We start from the raw sequence: 8,510 nt of genomic DNA on the forward strand, positions 1-8,510 counted from the left end.
CTTCGCTACTGTCCCGTCTGATAGTGCACGCTCGACTGTAATGTGGGAAAGAAGGCTAACCACTTTATGGAGGACAGACAGTAGTGCCTTTTAAGCTTACGGCATGAAGGTGAGGCTAGCGACTGTATTGGAGGTATAAGCGAAGCTTAACCAATCAGGGAGCCAAACCAAAATGCCACAGGGGAAAGAACTTAGCATTATGTGCTTGATTCCACTTCATTACTTCTAACCCTGTGATAGGATCCTTAGATTGTAAGCATCCGTTTGACAGGGACAGATGTGAATGACTTATCTGTGTAATGCACTGTGTAAAATGTGACAGCGCTAAAAAGATAAGAAGAGGAATTAGACATGTATCCAAATTTCTACTTCTAACGCTGAATAAACACTTACAACAGAACTGACCTGTTAAATGCATAAATGTGTATTATTATTATTATGTCTGGCGTTAAGGAAAATAAAAACCTACCTTAAAAAAAAAAGAAGAAGAAAAGGACTCCAGAATACATGGAAAAAAATCAGGATGGGACGTCTGAAGACCGGAATTAAGGATTTTTTTTTAATTATTATCTACCGTTTAACGTAAAAATACTTTCACACTGATAAGCCAGATGCTAAGATCTTCGCTACTGTCCCGTCTGATAGTGCACGCTCGACTGTAATGTGGGAAAGAAGGCTAACCACTTTATGGAGGACAGACAGTAGTGCCTTTTAAGCTTACGGCATGAAGGTGAGGCTAGCGACTGTATTGGATGTATAAGCGAAGCTTAACCAATCAGGGAGCCAAACCAAAATGCCACAGGGGAAAGAACTTAGCATTATGTGCTTGATTCCACTTCATTACTTCTAACCCTGTGATAGGATCCTTAGATTGTAAGCATCCGTTTGACAGGGACAGATGTGAATGACTTATCTGTGTAATGCACTGTGTAAAATGTGACAGCGCTAAAAAGATAAGAAGAGGAATTAGACATGTATCTAACAATCTAGTTCTAATGCTGAAAAAACACTTTCTGACAACATAACTGACAAGACAAATGCATAAATGTGTATTATTATTATATCTGGGGTAAAGGAAAATAAAAACCGACCTTAAAAAAAAAAAAGAAAAGGAACCCAGAAGCCATGGAAAGAAATCAGGATGGCACGTCTGAAGTCCGGAATTAATCTTCTTTTTCTGCATACTACTTGTTATCATATTGATTTTTAGGGTGTATTATGAAAACCAAATAAAATATTTTAAACACACTGAAGACCGGAATTAAGGATTTTTTTAATGATTATATACCGTTTAAGGTAAAAACCCTTTCACACTGATAAGCAGATGCTAAGCTCTTCGCTAGTAATGATGATATACTCTGTAAGGTAAAAACCCTTTAACACTCACAAGCTAGAAGCTAAGCTGTATAGAAAGCAACAGATAGGTTACAGACTGAATAAGTTAACAGAACAACGTACCTCTCAAAATGACTGTATTTCAGAGACGGAAGACAGAATTTCTTTCATAGAAGATAACTCTTACTCCACAAAAAATAAATTGTTGTATCTGGAAAAAAAATAAAATAAAAGCTAAGTATTGGGAGAACAGGTCCAGAAGAGAAAATGTACGTTTCAAAGGCATTCTAATACTTTCTAAACAAGACTTGCTTGCTTTATTACTAACAGCCTCTCTCTCTGGTAACTCTGCTGACTGAAAGATGATTATTCCATATTCAGGCAGCAGACTTCTCATTTATCCAGAAAAACCAGCCCTTCCAAATAAAGGGACAATGAAAAAAATATCTATAGTCAATGATGCAGAGCCTTTCTAAGAGCATCTTCCCTTCACTTCAATTAGAGATGGACACTACAGCGATTGACTGACACTAAGGGGAATATTTACTACTAGACATTAAGCCCGTTAAATTAACGGGCGCTAGAACATATGTAGTCAAACATTCGCCAGAGACGGTCCGTGGGGCACATGCGCAGTAGCGCAATCCCACGGACACAGGGACTGGACGCAGAGACACTTCAACTTTATTATATAGGATTATATAGGATACTGTGTAAAACTGCAATAAATAAATGGCATTCAAATTCAGAACACACCAAAGGAAAAAAATGGTGCACTTATCAAGCATTCTACTTTTCTAATGCTGTCAAATGTTGCATTTGGAAGGCATAAAAACTGAAAGCTTCTGTTTATTTTACACAGCTTTTTATTACCTTTTTTGGCAAGACTCAATTTACACAGCATAATAGATAGGCCCCTTAATGGGACATTGGAGCATACCACAGGAAAACTTATCCACTTTCTAGTCATTCCTATGGGATTTTTAGAAGTGTATTTATCAAATGGTGAACTGTATCTTTCACACATTGATAAATATGCTTCTTAAAAATCACATAGCAATGAATAGAAAGTGAGTGAGTTTTTTGTGGTGAGCTCTGATCTCACATTTTGATAAATCTACCCCTAAATCCTCTGCCACACTGATTCATTAAGAGGATGCTGAAGATGTTTCTTAATGTTTATTTTTCCTTATTGCTATATATATATATATATATATATATATATATATATATATATATATATATATATATATATATATATATATATATATATATATATATATATATATATATATAGCAATCCTAGTCAGGTGCACTCTTTTCCAAAAAACATCCGCCTGGGTGCTGGTAAAATAATACTATCAAACCCTCTCACAAACCGCACTCCAAGGACTTGTAAGGTGTCAAAAATCAGAATGCCTTTATTTCAACGTTTCGGCTCTCACTCGTGAGCCGTCTCACTTTCCTGAAGACGGCTCACGAGTGAGAGCCGAAACGTTGAAATAAAGGCATTTTGATTTTTGACACCTTACAAGTCCTTGGAGTGCGGTTTGTGAGAGGGTTTTATATATATATATATATATATATATATATATATATATATATATATATATATATATATATATATATATTTTTTTTTTTTTTTTTTCCCCCCTATGGCTAGATTAACGGAATATGATCCCTTTCATGACATAGTACATTTCATATGTTTATACGGATAAAATTAAAGTCATAGATGTAAAATCTTGCCAGCCAGTTGGGTTGAAGACATGCAGGAGAGGAAAAGAATGTGCAGTAGCTCTTCAGTCCAGAACTTCTTCCTTGAACTTTCATCACGTAGGCAAAGGTGTCAGAGATCCAATCCCTAAATGGAGAACAGAAAAAAACTTAAGAGCTTCTGATGTGCAGCTTAAGTGGCATTTAATGTTTATTTTAAATAATAAAGATGATTTAGTAAAATGCTTTTAATGACTCAGACTGTTTATATTTGGACAGATGTTCAAAGGTGAACAACTCCTTTAACAAATATTTAATCCATTGAATTTCTCCTCTCTTGACCCATTTGCTTAATACCATTGTTTCTCAAAACAACCTTTGACATCAAGCCTAATTTCTCTTACTAAGGTGATAATGGTTCCCATAACGGTTTATCAAAAGAACTAGTATTAAGGTTATCTATATTGCAAAACAAGTTAAAAAAACTGCCTTGGTTCTAATTGCCATTGAAATAGCATTTCAAGATCGTAGGAAACATCTAAACGACTCTCTATCAACCTTTTGATTTATAGGCCCTTTCATAGATTTTATTCAGCTGCTGGATTTTTCTCCAAAGACACATATAATCACAGCTGGTGAAATATGAGCCTAAAAAGAGGGACTAGGCAGGGTTGGCCTCTCACTCCTACTGTTCAACATAACATTGGAACTCCTCATCAGATATCTCAAGATGTCCTCCAGAATACTTGGTATGGATATTCAGTGTGTTTACCAGCGTTTGACTTTACTGAATTGTGAAAAATCCTACTCATAATATGAAAAAAAACTTCTCAATACTACAAACTTTTGAGTCTATTTCTGGGTTTAAACCCAAAAGATTTTACTAATAAATATATATAAGGCCTTTCTTCTGCTAAAGCCCTATAGCAACTAGGTATTGAAAAGAAACAACCCTACATGGAAAAATCTAGGTATATAACTTCCGCCAGGTCTTTATTGGCTCTATTTGATGACCTCCAATGATAAATAAAGATTACACATTTCTATAATAAATTAAAAAATGCACCATTAAATTTAAAGGGAGGATCGCCTTCTAAAAAATGTTGATTTTTCCTAAATGCATCTATCTTATGGTGAATTTGCTCAATACAGTCATTTATTTGTAAAGGAAAAATCCAAAAAATGTTCTTCAGAAAATAAAAATGTGTTTAAAATTAATTAAAATGTAACACAATGCCCTGCACTGGTAAAACTGGTGTGTTTGCTTCAGAAAGGCTACTATAGTTTATACAGATAAACTGCTGTGTAGCCATGGGGACAGCCCTTCAGTCTGAAAAAGGAGAAGAGGTACAGGTGACATAGTAGATAACAGAAAAGTTCTGTAGAATCCCATTTTATTCTACAGAGTTTATCAGTTATCTGCTATGTAAACTCGTGCCTTTTCTCCTTTTTCAGCTTTTTCAAGCTAACCAGCAGCTTGATTATATAAACTATAGTAGTGTTTCTAAAACAAGCACATCATTGTTATCAGTGTAGGGCCACAGTATTTTATTTACTTTGACACATTTTCATTTTTTTTATACTACTGTTCCTTTAAACGTGCAAAAATAAATGATGGTCTTGGTGTACCAGGTTACAGAAATTTAACTAATCAGGAATAACAAGGTAGATTTCAGAGTGGATCGCTGAAGAAGAGATTTTGTGTACTAACCGTAAAATCTCTTTCTCTCTGGTCACTTGGGGGACACATGGAACCATGGGGTATAGCTGTTACCACTAGGAGGCAGGACACAACAAGAAGGAAAACGAGCTTCTCCTCCGCTGGCTATACCCCCTAGCAGGCACAACGTACGTTAGTTTGTCCCAAAGAAGGAACAAATAAGATTTTAATTGAACAAAATACTTAACTTGTAAACAAACTAGTAGTTACTTCCTGAATCATATCACACATGTAACTCAAACCAGAAAGAGATTTTACTATGAGTACACAATCTCATTTTCTCTAACGTTTGGTTGGGGGACATAGGGAACCATGGGGACGTACCACAGCTGTTCCCCAATTATAAGGTGGGAAGAGGCCCTAAGTGGAAGATACCACTGCGGTTTGAAGTACCTTTCTGCCGAAACAGGTGTCATGTGCCGCAAAAGTGTCAAAATGGTAAAATTTGGCGAAACAGTGGATCAAAGTCAACGTGGCTGCCTTGCACAGCTGTTCTGCTGATGCCCGATTTCTGAAGGCCCAGGTCATGCACATACCTCTGGTGGAATAGGCCTTAACTTTGTCTGGTGTTGTCTGGCCTTGCGCTATGTAAGCCCGCTCAATTGTCTGTTTAATCCATCTGGAGACAGAGGTCTTTGTGGCTGGCAATCCCTGTTGTGGGGCCAAGCTGATCACAAAGTGAGTGAGTCTGACTTTCGAATGTCACAGACCCTATGCAGGTAGAACTTGAGGTAGGGTTGCCATCTGGGCCCTATTTTACCAGCCTGGGCAGTACAAATTATGCTTGATTGCAATGTTATTAATAGGAAGGGCAGTATTTTTTTTACAGAAAAGGTGGTGACCCTAACAGGAGGGTGCTTACTTGATCTAAGGAATGTAGCACTACCTCCTTGGGGTTCGCTGGTGAGGGACAGAATGACGGGGCGGTTATCTCCTGATTGATATTAAAAGCAGAAACCACTTTTGGTAGAAAAGATGGCACCGTGCGAAGGACTGCTATGTTGGGATGGAAGGTGAGGAAAGGTGGTCTGCAGGACAGGGCAGTGATCTCTGAGACTTGCCCATTGCTTTGAGGTGCTTGATCTTTTCTTGTGTCAGGGACACTCTCTGGGATCGTGTTTTGAATATCAGACCTAGGAATACCATGGACTGACTGGGTGTGATGGATGACTTTTACAAAAAAATAGGTCTGCACACTCAAACAGGAATCGTTAGACTCAGGTGGTAAGATTGAAATATGTTTTACTAGTTAAAAAGAACAGCCAAACAGAAACATAATGTTTACAAGAACAAAGAACATTTCACATGATAATGATATACATACCACCCTTAGGTACAGAAAAGGCAAACAAGAAACTACAAGTAGCGGATACACCTGCAAAAATGAGAATAGCCCCAACGTTTCGGCAAATAGCCTTTGTCAAGGGGATTCTCTTGACAAAGGCTATTTGCCGAAACGTTGGGGCTATTCTCATTTTTTTCTCATTGCACCTCTCACTGCATGTTTGCTCCTTTATTGTTTGAATTAGGTGTGCCCTCCATTTACTTGTATTTTCATGTGATGGATGACTTTGCCAGGTTGATGGCCCAACCTAGCTCCTGCAATCTGTCCATGGTGAAGTGGAGTGCTCTGTATGCCTCCACAAGTGATGGTGCTTTGATCAATAGGTCATCAAGATACGGGGGTATTGAGATTCCCTCGTGTCTGATCTCTGCGGTGGCGACTGCCATGATCTTGGTAAAGACCATTGGGGCTGACGTCAGTCCGGAAGGGAGTGGTCTGAATTGGTAATGCTGGTTTTTCACTATGAAGAATAGATACTTCCAATGTCGTGGGAAGATTGGTACATGCGTTCTGTTTGAGGTCTTATGGCCCTGCCTGGATGATCTAGCTTTCCCCCCAACATTAAACATCTGTTTGAGAATGTTTGACGTGGCGAGTGCCTCGTTTTTTTGCTTTATGAGGGATGGAAAAACTTCCCTCTGCGTAAGCAAGGGCGTGCTTTTGGTTGGGGGAGCAGTATGCTTTTAATCCTACCGGCTTGACTGATTACTGATGATCTTGTTGAGGTCTGGCCCAAAAAGCAACTTGACTCTGAAAAGTAGCGCAGTTAGCAACTTCTTGGAAGTGAGGTCAGCGGACCACAGTTTCATGGCAACTCCTCCCCTTCAGGTGGTGTAGATGACGGTCCCTGAGTTACCTGCACTTTCATCCTCTCATAGGGAGGGTGCCCTGCACTTGGCCCCCCCAGGCGGGACAGGAACTTATCAAGTGAAGAAGCTAGTTTGGGTAGGCCTGTGGCAAACTGGGCTGCCCAGTCTGGAATGGCCCTTTTGTGGCCCCCGATTGTCCCTGGATGGCCTGGTTGTGGGGGAGCGGGACCTGGGATTCCAGTATCTGGCTCAGATGGTTTATATCTGATGCATAAAGGATCTTTATGCCATAAGGGCAGCCTTTTGTGGCACTTTGCACAGGCCAAATATTTAACAGAGATGGCTGGTGTCCCTCTGGTAAAAAGACTTTCGCTGTTCCCCTCAGACATAGTGTAGCATGGAGCAGGAAATTTAAGAAAAATGTGCTCCTTATGCCTTGCAGGCATAGGGCAGCAGTATTGGGTGGCTAGTTCACCTTTGTGCTCCACTATAGCGGTTCCCCAAGACTGTTGGTCCTGTAGGATTTGGCGCTAGTATTTGTGTCAGCCGTGTGATAGCGTGCAGGATCAGTGCCTGTGTGTCCGGAGTAACTCACAGCACTTCCGGCAACACAGTTCCAGTTGCGGATGTTTGCGCCAATGACGTGAGAGGAGTGCGAGAATAGTCCACAAGGAAGATGGCACAAATCCGGGCATGGCAGACTCCGGAGGGCTTCCCCTGCTTCCCTGTCAAGCGCAGGGAGTCCCCAGGCACAAACACTCAGGGCAGACGAGGGCACTGGCAGACTCATCCCCACTCACCTTGGGGACTGAGTACCGTGACAGTTGTCTCCCTCCTTTGCTTAATCCTCGCAAGTTGGGAGGAAGAAAGGTTGGTCAACAAGGGAGGGGATCTCTTCTGCTCAGAGAAAGTAGAAGGGGCCACCGGTGGATAGTTTAAAATACTTACCCTCCCGGGTGAGGACACAACAAAAAACTAACCTAGGCTCTGCCTGCTGGGAGGTATAGCCAGCGAAGGAGGAGCTAGTTTTCCTTCTTGTTGTGTCCTGCCTCCTAGTGGTTACAGCTATACCCCATGGTTCCATGTGTCTCCCAAGCAGACGTTAAGAGAAAACGGCCAATATACTAATATACATCTAAAAATAACTACAGAATCTAAGGAAAACATATTAGAAATCACAAACCATTCAAAACAACCCTCTGAAATTAAAGATAACCCAGTTCATAGAAACACTTTTATAGTAGGCAAATACTACACTATATAAATATGATTATCAGGCTACCCCTCACTTACCTTTAAAGGAAAAAGCAAGTCTTTTTTTTCTTGAGGGTGCCAAAAGTTAGGCAGCTCTAAGTGATTTATATACTTACCCATCAGCAGAAAACTGCACCAGCCCAGAGTTCCAGTGAGCACAACAAAGGGATCCTCTTCATGCGTATTCTTCATTCATGTAGCTGTGCATACACAGTAGAGTAAAACGCCATACTTTAACAACAAAAAAGAACAGCTATTTCACACCACTGTGCATGTAGATGTCTGCCCCAGGAAATTTGAAGAAGCGGAAAAAGAGAATCACTCTGTGGTG

The 8,510-nt window shown here is 40.0% G+C and overlaps 1 long non-coding RNA gene across 2 annotated transcripts in view; it reads right to left on the bottom strand.

Annotated features, from left to right (window-relative positions):
• LOC108719941 overlaps window positions 1-1,546 on the bottom strand; it is a 133,559-nt gene extending 132,013 nt beyond the window's left edge. For both annotated transcript variants that reach the window (XR_005962187.1, XR_005962186.1), the window contains exon 1: window positions 1,459-1,546. This is a non-coding gene — a long non-coding RNA (uncharacterized LOC108719941). The remainder of the gene's footprint in view (window positions 1-1,458) is intronic.
• Between the last annotated feature and the right edge of the window lie 6,964 nt (window positions 1,547-8,510).

Source organism: Xenopus laevis, chromosome 6S, assembly GCF_017654675.1.
Source record: "Xenopus laevis strain J_2021 chromosome 6S, Xenopus_laevis_v10.1, whole genome shotgun sequence".
NCBI lineage: Eukaryota > Metazoa > Chordata > Amphibia > Anura > Pipidae > Xenopus > Xenopus laevis.